Source organism: Thalassophryne amazonica, chromosome 2, assembly GCF_902500255.1.
Source record: "Thalassophryne amazonica chromosome 2, fThaAma1.1, whole genome shotgun sequence".
Lineage (NCBI taxonomy): Eukaryota > Metazoa > Chordata > Actinopteri > Batrachoidiformes > Batrachoididae > Thalassophryne > Thalassophryne amazonica.
Window position 1 is genome coordinate 96027164 of NC_047104.1, and position 11382 is coordinate 96038545.

An 11382-nucleotide genomic window follows, 5' to 3' on the forward strand; every position below is an offset into this window, starting at 1 on the left:
CAGGTGGCGTTAAAACATATTGTTTTTGATTGATTGATTGATAGAGGGGCTTTATTGAACATATACAAATTGTACGTAAGACAATGGGATCATAATAATTAATTAAACAGCTGTAAATGATAAAGAACGCAATGCTCATAGAGCCGAGGGTATTTTAACATTGTGTTATATTTCAAAGTTGGTGAGGCAGCAAGGCTCCTTCTAGTATGCTTCCACAGCCATCACTGGGAGGAGCCTTGTCGTTGATTACATGCACTGGACTGTAGATCTAAATGAACTATTGCAATGATGGGAGTGAGGCAAGCAGACGAGATGTTCAGCTGTTGTCTAGGAATGCTTTCCTCCATTTAAAGGGTGTGTACATTGTACTACAAGATTCTTCCAGATGAGAATATGGAAAATATATTTCAAATTTACAGTTACATGTAAGAAAGATAAGTCAGTGATAAGAAATGTGTCAACATATAGCTGTCTTTTTGTGAATGTATAAACGCAGACAACAGGATGGTATACTACTATAATATTATGTACATACGAGTATGCTCACCTTTTCTACTTTTATGTACAAAAGTAATATTATTATCTGGGTCATATTTAATGATATGTGATAAATGTATTCCAATGGACTTAAATTATTGGTGAGTACACATGACATAACTACATTGTTTGTATTATTGATAAAAAAAATTGTCACAAATATCTGGTCTCAGGCATTTCACCGTAATTGTTGCAAAAAATCGATAGATTTGCTAGAGAAATTAACTGAATTTTTCCAAGGAAGCCAGCAGCTGTCCACAGATTATTAGATTATTTACAGGGACATTTACACCTTCACAGTATGGTGCCATTATAGATATTTGAGTGGCATATTCACGATTATATGTATGTCACCATAACCAGAACCCATGGTTGTAGTGCATTTGGCTACATTTATAGACTGAATTTTTATTAGCCAGACTGCTATATTTTATAATCTTCAAATACACCTTGAAGTGCAGTGGGGCCCAGAGTAGGAGCATCCCAGCTCACCGAACAACTTCAGCAGCCCTGCACCACCCTTAGGAGCCTTGACATGTTACAAGGTTCAAGGCACACAGGACACGCAGGGCACCACCCCCCAAGACGACAATGGACATAGCTGCTGGGAAACAAACCTAGGTAAGTTAGAGAGATACCACTCCAGACACTATCCAAGCTCATATGTGGCCTTCTGGCCTTACATGCCCCCAAAAAGGATTCCAGCTTGTAGTCTATCCCAGCTGTCATTGGGACTTTTCCTGAAGTCTGCAGATCTTTCTCTGCAGTCATGGAAATTGTCATGGTAGCGATGATGACAGGGCCAAAGACATGGTGCACAGTCTTAACGACAAGTATAGCATGAACTTCCTGCACAGTTTCTCCTTCCAGTCTCTTGAAATCACACCGGTCCACAATTACTCTGCATGGTGGACTCGTACAACACCGGAAAAAAGACTTTTTGTTTTAACTTTTATGATGGAGTATCCAGTCTGCCTTCAAATATTTGAGTTCACTGAAATTGAGAAGACAGAATGAGGAAACTTTTACCACAGTAGCACATCTTTTTGTGTCATAGTCATGAAAATTGGATCCATGGAGTCATGGATCCAACCAACACACTCACTCACTCATTTTTAACTGCTTACTCTAATAAAGGGTCACAGGGGCTGGAGCCTACACCAGCTGTCATAGGGCACGAGGCGGGGTACACCCTGGACAGGACACCAGTCTGTTGCAGGGCTGACCAACATTTTGTTTTTAGAAAACAAAATGTAATTCACAGCACAAAATATAATCCATTTTTATTTCACATCTCTCTTGCTGTTTTTTGGTTTGTTTGTTTTAAATCCTGATGTACTCTGTGGTATGCATCCACAGACTTCCTTCCATGCTGTTACCAAAGACAGATTTCCATATAAGCTTACAGTACCAAAACAATATTGTGTGGAGGTAACAAAACTTATCTTTACCATCGTTGACAGTATGGTGGTGCTCATGCGCTTGGCATCAAGAAAGTCGCCAGTTCATATCCACCTATGCACCTGTTTTACTTTTTTTTTTTGCAGTGGATCACTTGTTTCCTTGAAATTCATGCATTCAGCATAAATCCATAGATCTATCATTTGTAGCTACAGCATGATAATGTGTTGGATGAATCATAAAATTTCCCTGAACTTGTCTGCTCAAGTTTAGTCAACTTAAAACTTTAAGGCACTAACTCTGTCAGGTCAGAATAAAAAGGTTGTTTTACAGTGTGTGTGTGTGTGTGTGTGTGTGTGTGTACCTGAAGCACAAATATGTTTCTCCAGCCGTAGGGGTTGAGCCTTTGCAAATGTAAACCAGAGTGCTCTGATCAGTTGAATTTGGTGGTATGATGAACTGCCACAATCCATTCATGCTGTATGATTTTGCACCAAGACAAACATGAATCAAAGCAGGTCTTGAAGCATGCTTTGGTATTGTTCATTTCTGCATCCACTATATACTACTGAACCAAATGGGATCGTGACTGAGAACTATTATATATATATATATATATATATATATATATATATATATATATATATATATATATATATATATATATATATATATATATATATATATATATACGAGGGCTGTCAATAAAGTAACGGTCCTTTTTATTTTTTTCAAAAACTATATGGATTTCATTCATATGTTTTTACGTCAGACATGCTTGAACCCTCGTGCGCATGCGTGAGTTTTTCCACGCCTGTCGGTGACGTCATTCACCTGTGAGCACTCCTTGTGGGAGGAGTCGTCCAGCCCCTCGTCGGAATTCCTTTGTCTGAGAAGTTGCTGAGAGACTGGCGCGTTGTTTGATCAAAATTTTTTCTAAACCTGTGAGACACATCGAAGTGGACACGGTTCTAAAAATTAAGCTGGTTTTCAGTGAAAATTTTAATGGCTGATGAGAGATTTTGAGGTGATTCTGTCGCTTTAAGGACTTCCCACGGAGCGAGACGTCGCTCAGCGCTCTCAGCCGCCGTCGTCAGCCTGTTTCAAGCTGAAAACCTCCACATTTCAGGCTCTATTGATCCAGGACGTCGTGAGAGAACAGAGAAGTTTCAGAAGAAGTCGGTTTAGAAAAAATTTTGATCAAACAAAGCGCCAGTCTCTCAGCAACTTCTCAGACAAAGGAATTCCGACGAGGGGCTGGACGACTCCTCCCACAAGGAGTGCTCACAGGCGAATGACGTCACCGACAGGCGTGGAAAAACTCACGCATGCGCACGAGGGTTCAAGCATGTCTGACGTAAAAACATATGAATGAAATCCATATAGTTTTTGAAAAAAATAAAAAGGACCGTTACTTTATTGACAGACCTCGTATATATATATATATATATATATATATATATATATATATATATATATATATATATATATATATACACTCAACAAAAATAGAAACGCAACACTTCTGGTTTTGCTCCCATTTTGTATGAGATGAACTCAAAGATCTAAAACGTTTTCCACATACACAATATCACCATTTCCCTCAAATATTGTTCACAAACCAGTCTAAATCTGTGATAGTGAGCACTTCTCCTTTGCTGAGATAATCCATCCCACCTCACAGGTGTGCCATATCAAGATGCTGATTAGACACCATGATTAGTGCATAGGTGTGCTTTAGTGTCCACAATAAAAGGCCACTCTGAAAGGTGCAGTTTTGTTTTATTGGGGGGGATACCAGTCAGTATCTGGTGTGACCACCATTTACCTCATGCAGTGCAACACATCTCCTTCGCATAGAGTTGATCAGGTTGTCAATTGTGGCCTGTGGAATGTTGGTCCACTCCTCTTCAATGGCTGTGCGAAGTTGCTGGATATTGGCAGGAACTGGTACACGCTGTCGTATACGCCGGTCCAGAGCATCCCAAACATGCTCAATGGGTGACATGTCCGGTGAGTATGCCGGCCATGCAAGAACTGGGACATTTTCAGCTTCCAAGAATTGTGTACAGATCCTTGCAACATGGGGCCGTGCATTATCCTGCTGCAATATGAGGTGATGTTCTTGGATGTATGGCACAACAATGGGCCTCAGCATCTCGTCACGGTATCTCTGTGCATTCAGAATGCCATCAATAAAATGCACCTGTATTCTTTGTCCATAACAGACGCCTGCCCATACCATAACCCCACCGCCACCATGGGCTACTCAATCCACAACATTGACATCAGAAAACCGCTCACCCACACGACGCCAAACACCTCTCCAACGTGCCAAACGGCAGTGAATGTGAGCATTTGCCCACTCAAGTCGGTTACGACGACGAACTGGAGTCAGGTCGAGACCCCGATGAGGACGACGAGCATGCAGATGAGCTTCCCTGAGACGGTTTCTGACAGTTTGTGCAGAAATTCTTTGGTTATGCAAACCGATTGTTTCAGCAGCTGTCCGAGTGGCTGGTCTCAGACGATCTAGGAGGTGAACATGCTGGATGTGGAGGTCCTGGGCTGGTGTGGTTACACGTGGTCTGCGGTTGTGAGGCTGGTTGGATGTACTGCCATATTTTGTGAAACGCCTTTGGAGACGGCTTATGGTAGAGAAATGAACATTCAATACACGAGCAACAGCTCTGGTTGACATTCCTGCTGTCAGCATGCCAATTGCACGCTCCCTCAAATCTTGCGACATCTGTGGCATTGTGCTGCGTGATAAAACTGCACCTTTCAGAGTGGCCTTTTATTGTGGGCAGTCTAAGGCACACCTGTGCACTAATCATGGTGTCTAATCAGCATCTTGATATGGCACACCTGTGAGGTGGGATGGATTATCTCAGTAAAGGAGAAGTGCTCACTATCACAGATTTAGACTGGTTTGTGAACAATATTTGAGAGAAATGGTGATATTGTATATGTGGAAAAAGATTTAGATCTTTGAGTTCATCTCATACAAAATGGGAGCTAAACCAAAAGTGTTGCGTTTATGGGTGATTCTTAGACTACGGGCACTTATTATGTCCTTTGATCATATTGTATGAAAAACAGGAAAAACAGAAAAAAGGGGGAAATTTCACACTTTTATAGTTATCTTTACAATGAAAGTGTGTTAAGAAATTTGTTCTAGTAGTCTATGATGACTTTTTCACCTTTTTTCAGCATCATTATATGCAAATATTGCCGTTTTGTGCTTGTCCCACACCCAGACTTTTGATCTTCAGTGATAAAAATGAATGGTAAAGAAATGTTTTTTCTAATGTTTTAAAATATCTCTGAATAAAATATCAGTAAAATAATGAAAACATAATTGGGGTATTCAGTGTCATACAACTGTTGTGATTTTGTTAAATAAAATGTAGTTGTCCCACACTATTGCCGTAATTTCCACCACAACACTGTAATGTCCCTAAACAGTTTGTATGAAAGATTGTTTGGGTAGTTTCTATGGAGATAAACAGTGACATCAGAGCACATGTATATAGCGCCAAATCACAACAAACAGTTGCCCCAAGGCGCTTTATATTGTAAGGCAATGGTGTGGTGGAAATTACATTTACAAGGCCAATAGTGCCCGTAGTTAAAGAATCACCCATATATTTTTGTTGAGTATATATATATATATATATATATATATATATATATATATATATATATATATGCCACATGGGGTGTGCAGCCAGTACATTCTGAGTGCTGGTCCCAAGCCCGGATAAATGAGGAGGGTTGTGTCAGGAAGGGCATCCGGCGTAAAACAAGCCAACCCAACTATGCAGACTCAGAATCGAATTCCCATACCGGATCGATCGCGGCCCGGGTTAACAACGTCCGCCACCGGTGCTATTGCCCAACAGGGTGCCAGTGGAAATTGGGCTACTGCTGGGTGAAGACGACGAAGAAGAGGAGGAAAACGTTGCCATGAACAGCGGGAGAAGAAAACTAGAAGGGTGGAAATGAGAGTGGGGACTTTGAATGTCGGTAGTATGACTGGTAAAGGGAGAGAGCTGGCTGATATGATGGAGAGGAGAAAGGTAGACATATTGTGTGTGCAAGAGACCAAGTGGAAGGGAAGTAAGAGCAGGAGCATCGGCGGTGGGTACAAGTTGTTGTACCATGGTGAGGACAGGAAGAGAAATGGTGTTGGGGTCATTTTAAAGGAAGAGTATGTTAAAAGTGTGTTGGAGGTTAAGCGAGTGTCTGACAGGGTGATGAGTGTGAAGTTGGAAATTGAAGGGGTGATGATGAATATCATCAGTGCATATGCCCCACAGGTAGGTTGTGAGATGAAGGAGAAAGAAGATTTCTGGAGTGTGATAGATGAGGTGGTGGAGACTGTGCCCAAGCATGAAAGAGTGGTGATAGGAGCAGACTTCAATGGGCATGTTGGTGAAGGGAACAGAGGTGATGAGGAAGTAATGGGTAGATATGGTATCAAGGATAGGAATGGGGAAGGACAGATGGTAGTTGATTTTGCAAAAAGGATAGAAATGGCTGTGGTGAATACCTACTTTAAGAAAAGGGAGGAGCACAGGGTAACATATAAGAGTGGAGGAAGGTGCACACAGGTGGACTACATTCTTTATAGGAGATGCAAGCTAAAAGAAATCACAGACTGTAAGGTGGTAGCAGGAGAGAGTGTCACTAGACAGCATAGGATGGTTGTTTGTAGGATGACTTTAGAGGTAAAGAAGAAGAAGAGAGTGAGAGCTCAACAAAGGATCAGATGGTGGAAGCTGAAGGAGGAAGACTGTTGTGTGAAATTTAGCGAGCAGGTGAGAGAAGCACTAGTTGGAGGGGAAGCAATTTTGGACAACTGGAAAAGTACTGCAGATGTGGTGAGGGAGACAGCTAGGGCAGTACTGGGTATGACATCTGGACAGTGGAAGGAAGACAAGGAGACTTGGTGGTGGAATGAAGAGGTCCAGGAAAGCATAAGGAGAAAGAGGTTGGCGAAAAAGTTTTGGGATAGTCGGAGAGATGAAGAAAGTAGACAGGAGTACAAGGAGATGCGGCGTAAGGCGAGAAGAGAAGTGGCAAAAGCAAAGGAAAAGGCATATTGCGAGCTGTACAAGAATGTGAATAGTAAGGAAGGAGAAAAGGATTTGTACCGATTGGCCAGACAAAGGGACAGAGCTGGAAAGGATGTGCAGCAGGTTAGGGTGGTAAAAGATGCACATGGTAATGTGCTGACAAGTGAGGAGTGTGTGCTGAGAAGGTGGAGGGAATATTTTGAAGAGTTGATGAATAAAGAAAATGAGCGAGAGAAAAGGCTGGATGATGTGGTGAGAGTAAATTTGGAAGTAAAAGAGATTAGCAAGGAAGAAGTGAGGGCTGCTATGAAGAGGATGAAGAGTGGAAAGGCAGTTGGTCCAGATGACATTCCAATGGAGGCATGGAAATGTCTAGGAGAGATGGCAGTAGAGTTTCTAACCAGATTGTTTAATAAAATCTTGGAAAGTGAGAGGATGCCTGAGGAGTGGAGACAAAGTGTGCTGGTTCCTATTTTCAAGAACAAGGGTGATGTGCAGAGCTGCAGTAACTACAGAGGCATAAAGCTGATCAGCCACAGCATGAAGTTATGGGAAAGAGTAGTAGAAGCTAGGCTTAGAAAACAGGTGAAGATCTGTGAGCAGCAATATGGTTTCATGCCGAGAAAGAGCACTACGATGCAATGTTTGCTCTGAGAATACTGTTGGAAAAGTACAGAGAAGGACAGAAAGAGTTACATTGTGTGTTTGTGGACTTAGAAAAAGCTTATGATAGGGTGCCAAGAGAAGAGTTGTGGCATTGTATGAGGAAGTCTGGAGTGGCAGAGAAGTATGTTAGGGTAGTGCAGGACATGTACAAGAATAGTGTGACAGCGGTGAGATGCGCAGTCGGAATGACAGACTCATTCAAGGTGGAGGTGGGATTACACCAAGGATCAGCTCTGAGTCCTTTCTTGTTTGCAGTGGTGATGGACAGGTTGACAGATGAGATCAGACAGGAGTCCCCATGGACTATGATGTTTGCAGATGACATTGTGATCTGTAGTGGGAGTAGAGAGCAAGTTGAGTCTAGTCTGGAGAAGTGGAGATATGCTTTGGAGAGAAGGGGAATGAAAGTCAGTAGAAGCAAGACTGAGTACATGTGTGTGAATGAGAGGGAGCCCAGTGGAATAGTGCAGTTACAAGGAGAAGAAGTGGTGAAAGTAGATGAGTTTAAATATTTGGGGTCAACTGTTCAAAGTAATGGAGAGTGTGGTAGAGAGGTGAAGAAGAGAGTGCAGGCAGGGTGGAGTGGGTGGAGAAAGGTGGCAGGAGTGATTTGTGACCGAAGAATATCAGCAAGAGTGAAGGGGAAAGTTTACAAAACAGTAGTGAGACCAGCTATGTTGTATGGTTTAGAGACAGTGGCACTAACAAAAAGACAGGAGGCAGAGCTGGAGGTGGCAGAGCTGAAGATGTTGAGATTCTCTTTGGGAGTGACAAGAATGGACAAGATTAGGAATGAACATATCAGAGGGACAGCTCAGGTGGGACGGTTCAGAGAGGCGACATTGAGATGGTTTGGACATGTGCAGAGGAGGGACCCAGGGTATATAGGGAGAAGGATGCTGAGGATGGAGCCACCAGGCAGGAGGAGAAGAGGGAGACCAAAGAGGAGGTTCATGGATGTGCTGAGAGAGGACATGCAGGTGGCTGGTGTGACAGAGGAAGATACAGAGGACAGGGTGAGATGGAAACGATTGATCTGCTGTGGCGACCCCTAACGGGAACAGCCGAAAGACAAAGAACAATATATACGAGGTCTGTCCGTAAAGTATAGTTCCTTTTTGTTTTTTTCAAAAACTATATGGATTTCATTCATATGTTTTTACGTCAGACATGCTTGAACCCTCGTGCGCATGCGTGAGTTTTTCCACTCCTGTCGGTGACGTCATTCGCCTGTGAGCACTCCTTGTGGGAGGAGTCGTCCAGCCCCTCGTCGGAATTCCTTTGTCTGAGAAGTTGCTGAGAGACTGGCGCTTTGTTTGATCAAAATTTTTTCTAAACCTGTGAGACACATCGAAGTGGACATGGTTCGAAAAATTAAGCTGGTCTTCAGTGAAAATTTTAACAGCTGATGAGAGATTTTGAGGTGATTCTGTCGCTTTAAGGACTTTTCACGGTGCGAGACGTCGCGCAGCGCTCTCAGGCAGCGTCATCAGCCTGTTTCAAGCTTAAAACCTCCACATTTCAGGCTCTGTTGATCCAGGATGTCGTGAGAGAACAGAGAAGTTTCAGAAGAAGTCGGTTTCAGCATTTTATCCGGATATTCCACTGTTAAAGGAGATTTTTTTAATGAAAGACGTGCGGGCGGATTGCAGCGTCGGCTCGCAGCCGCCGCGACGCTCCGCCACAGGAAAAACACCTCTGTTGGAAGCCTTGAGGACAAGTTGGAACATCTCCAGCTGATAAACAATTTCTCATATACTCACTCCACTGAAAGCCATCAAAAGCCGCCTGGATTTTACAAATGGTTATCAACACGGAGGTGTTTTTCCTGTGCCGCCGCGCCGCGTCGGCTGTGTCCCGACGCGCGGACCCGTCCGCACGTCTTTCATTAAAAAAATCTCCTTTAACAGTGGAATATCTGGATAAAATGCTGAAACCAACTTCTTCTGAAACTTCTCTGTTCTCTCACGACGTCCTGGATCAATAGAGCCTGAAATGTGGAGGTTTTAAGCTTGAAACAGGCTGATGACGCTGCCTGAGAGCGCTGCACGACGTCTCGCACCGTGAAAAGTCCTTAAAGCGACAGAATCACCTCAAAATCTCTCATCAGCTGTTAAAATTTTCACTGAAAACCAGCTTAATTTTTCGAACCATGTCCACTTCGATGTGTCTCACAGGTTTAGAAAAAATTTTGATCAAACAAAGCGCCAGTCTCTCAGCAACTTCTCAGACAAAGGAATTCCGACGAGGGGCTGGACGACTCCTCCCACAAGGAGTGCTCACAGGCGAATGATGTCACCGACAGGCATGGAAAAACTCACGCATGCGCACGAGGGTGCAAGCATGTCTGACGTAAAAACATATGAATGAAATCCATATAGTTTTTTAAAAAAATAAAAAGGACCTATACTTTACGGACAGCCCTCGTATATATATATATATATATATATATATATATATGAAAGATAAATATAAAAGATATTTTATATATATAAATATATACAATAAATTTGAAAGAATACACGTGGATTACATGTGTGTATGTACATACATTTGGATTACTTGTAATCTGATTACTTCTGGATTACATTTCAAAGTAATCCTACCCAACCTTGTTTTTATATATATATATATATATATATATATATATATATATATATATATATATATACACACACACACAACCCCAATTCCATTGAAGTTGGGACATTGTGTAAAATGTAAATACAAACAGAATACAATGATTTGAAAATCCTCTTCAACCTATATTCAACTGAATACACCACAAAGACAAGATATTTAATGTTCAAACTGATAGAATTTGTTGTTTTTGTGCCAATATTTGCTTATTTTGAAATGGATGCCTGCAACACATTTTAAAAAAGTTGGTACGTGGCAACAAGAGACCTGGAAAGATGATGAATGCTCAAAGAACACCTAATTGGAAACAGGTGAGTGTCATGATTGGAGCATTGTCATGAAAGGAGCATCTCCAAAAGGCTCAGCTATTCACAAGCAAAGATGGGGCAAGGATCACCACTTTGTGAACAACTGCATGAAAATATAGTTGAACAGTTTAAGAACAATGTTTCTCAAAGTTCAATTGCAAGGAATTTAGGGATTCCATCATCTACAGTCCGTAATATAATCAGAAAATTCTTAGAATCTGGAGAACTTTCTACACATAAGCTACAAGGCTGAAAGCCAACACTGAATGCCCGTGACTTTCGATCCCTCAAGTGGTACTCCACTAAAAACCAACATCATTATCTAACGGATCTTGTCTTACTCAGGAACATGTCAGAAAACCATTGTCAGTTAAAACAGTTCATCGCTACATCTACAAGTGCAAGTTAAAACTCTACCATGCAAAGTGAAAACCATACATCAACAACATCCAGAAATGCCGCCACCTTCTCTGGACCTGAGCTCATTTGAAATGCCCAGACGCGAAGTGGAAAAGTGTGCTGTGGTTTGATGAGTCCACATTTCAAAATGTTTTTGGAAATCATGGACATCGTGTCCTCCAGACAAAGAGTGAAAAGACCATCCAGATTGTTACCAGCACAAAGTTCAAAAGCCAGCATCTGTGATGGTATGGGGGTGTGTTAGTGTGGCATGGGCAACTTACCCATCTGTGATGGCACCATCAACGCTGAAAGGTACGTCCAGGTGTTGGAGCAACACATGCTGCCAT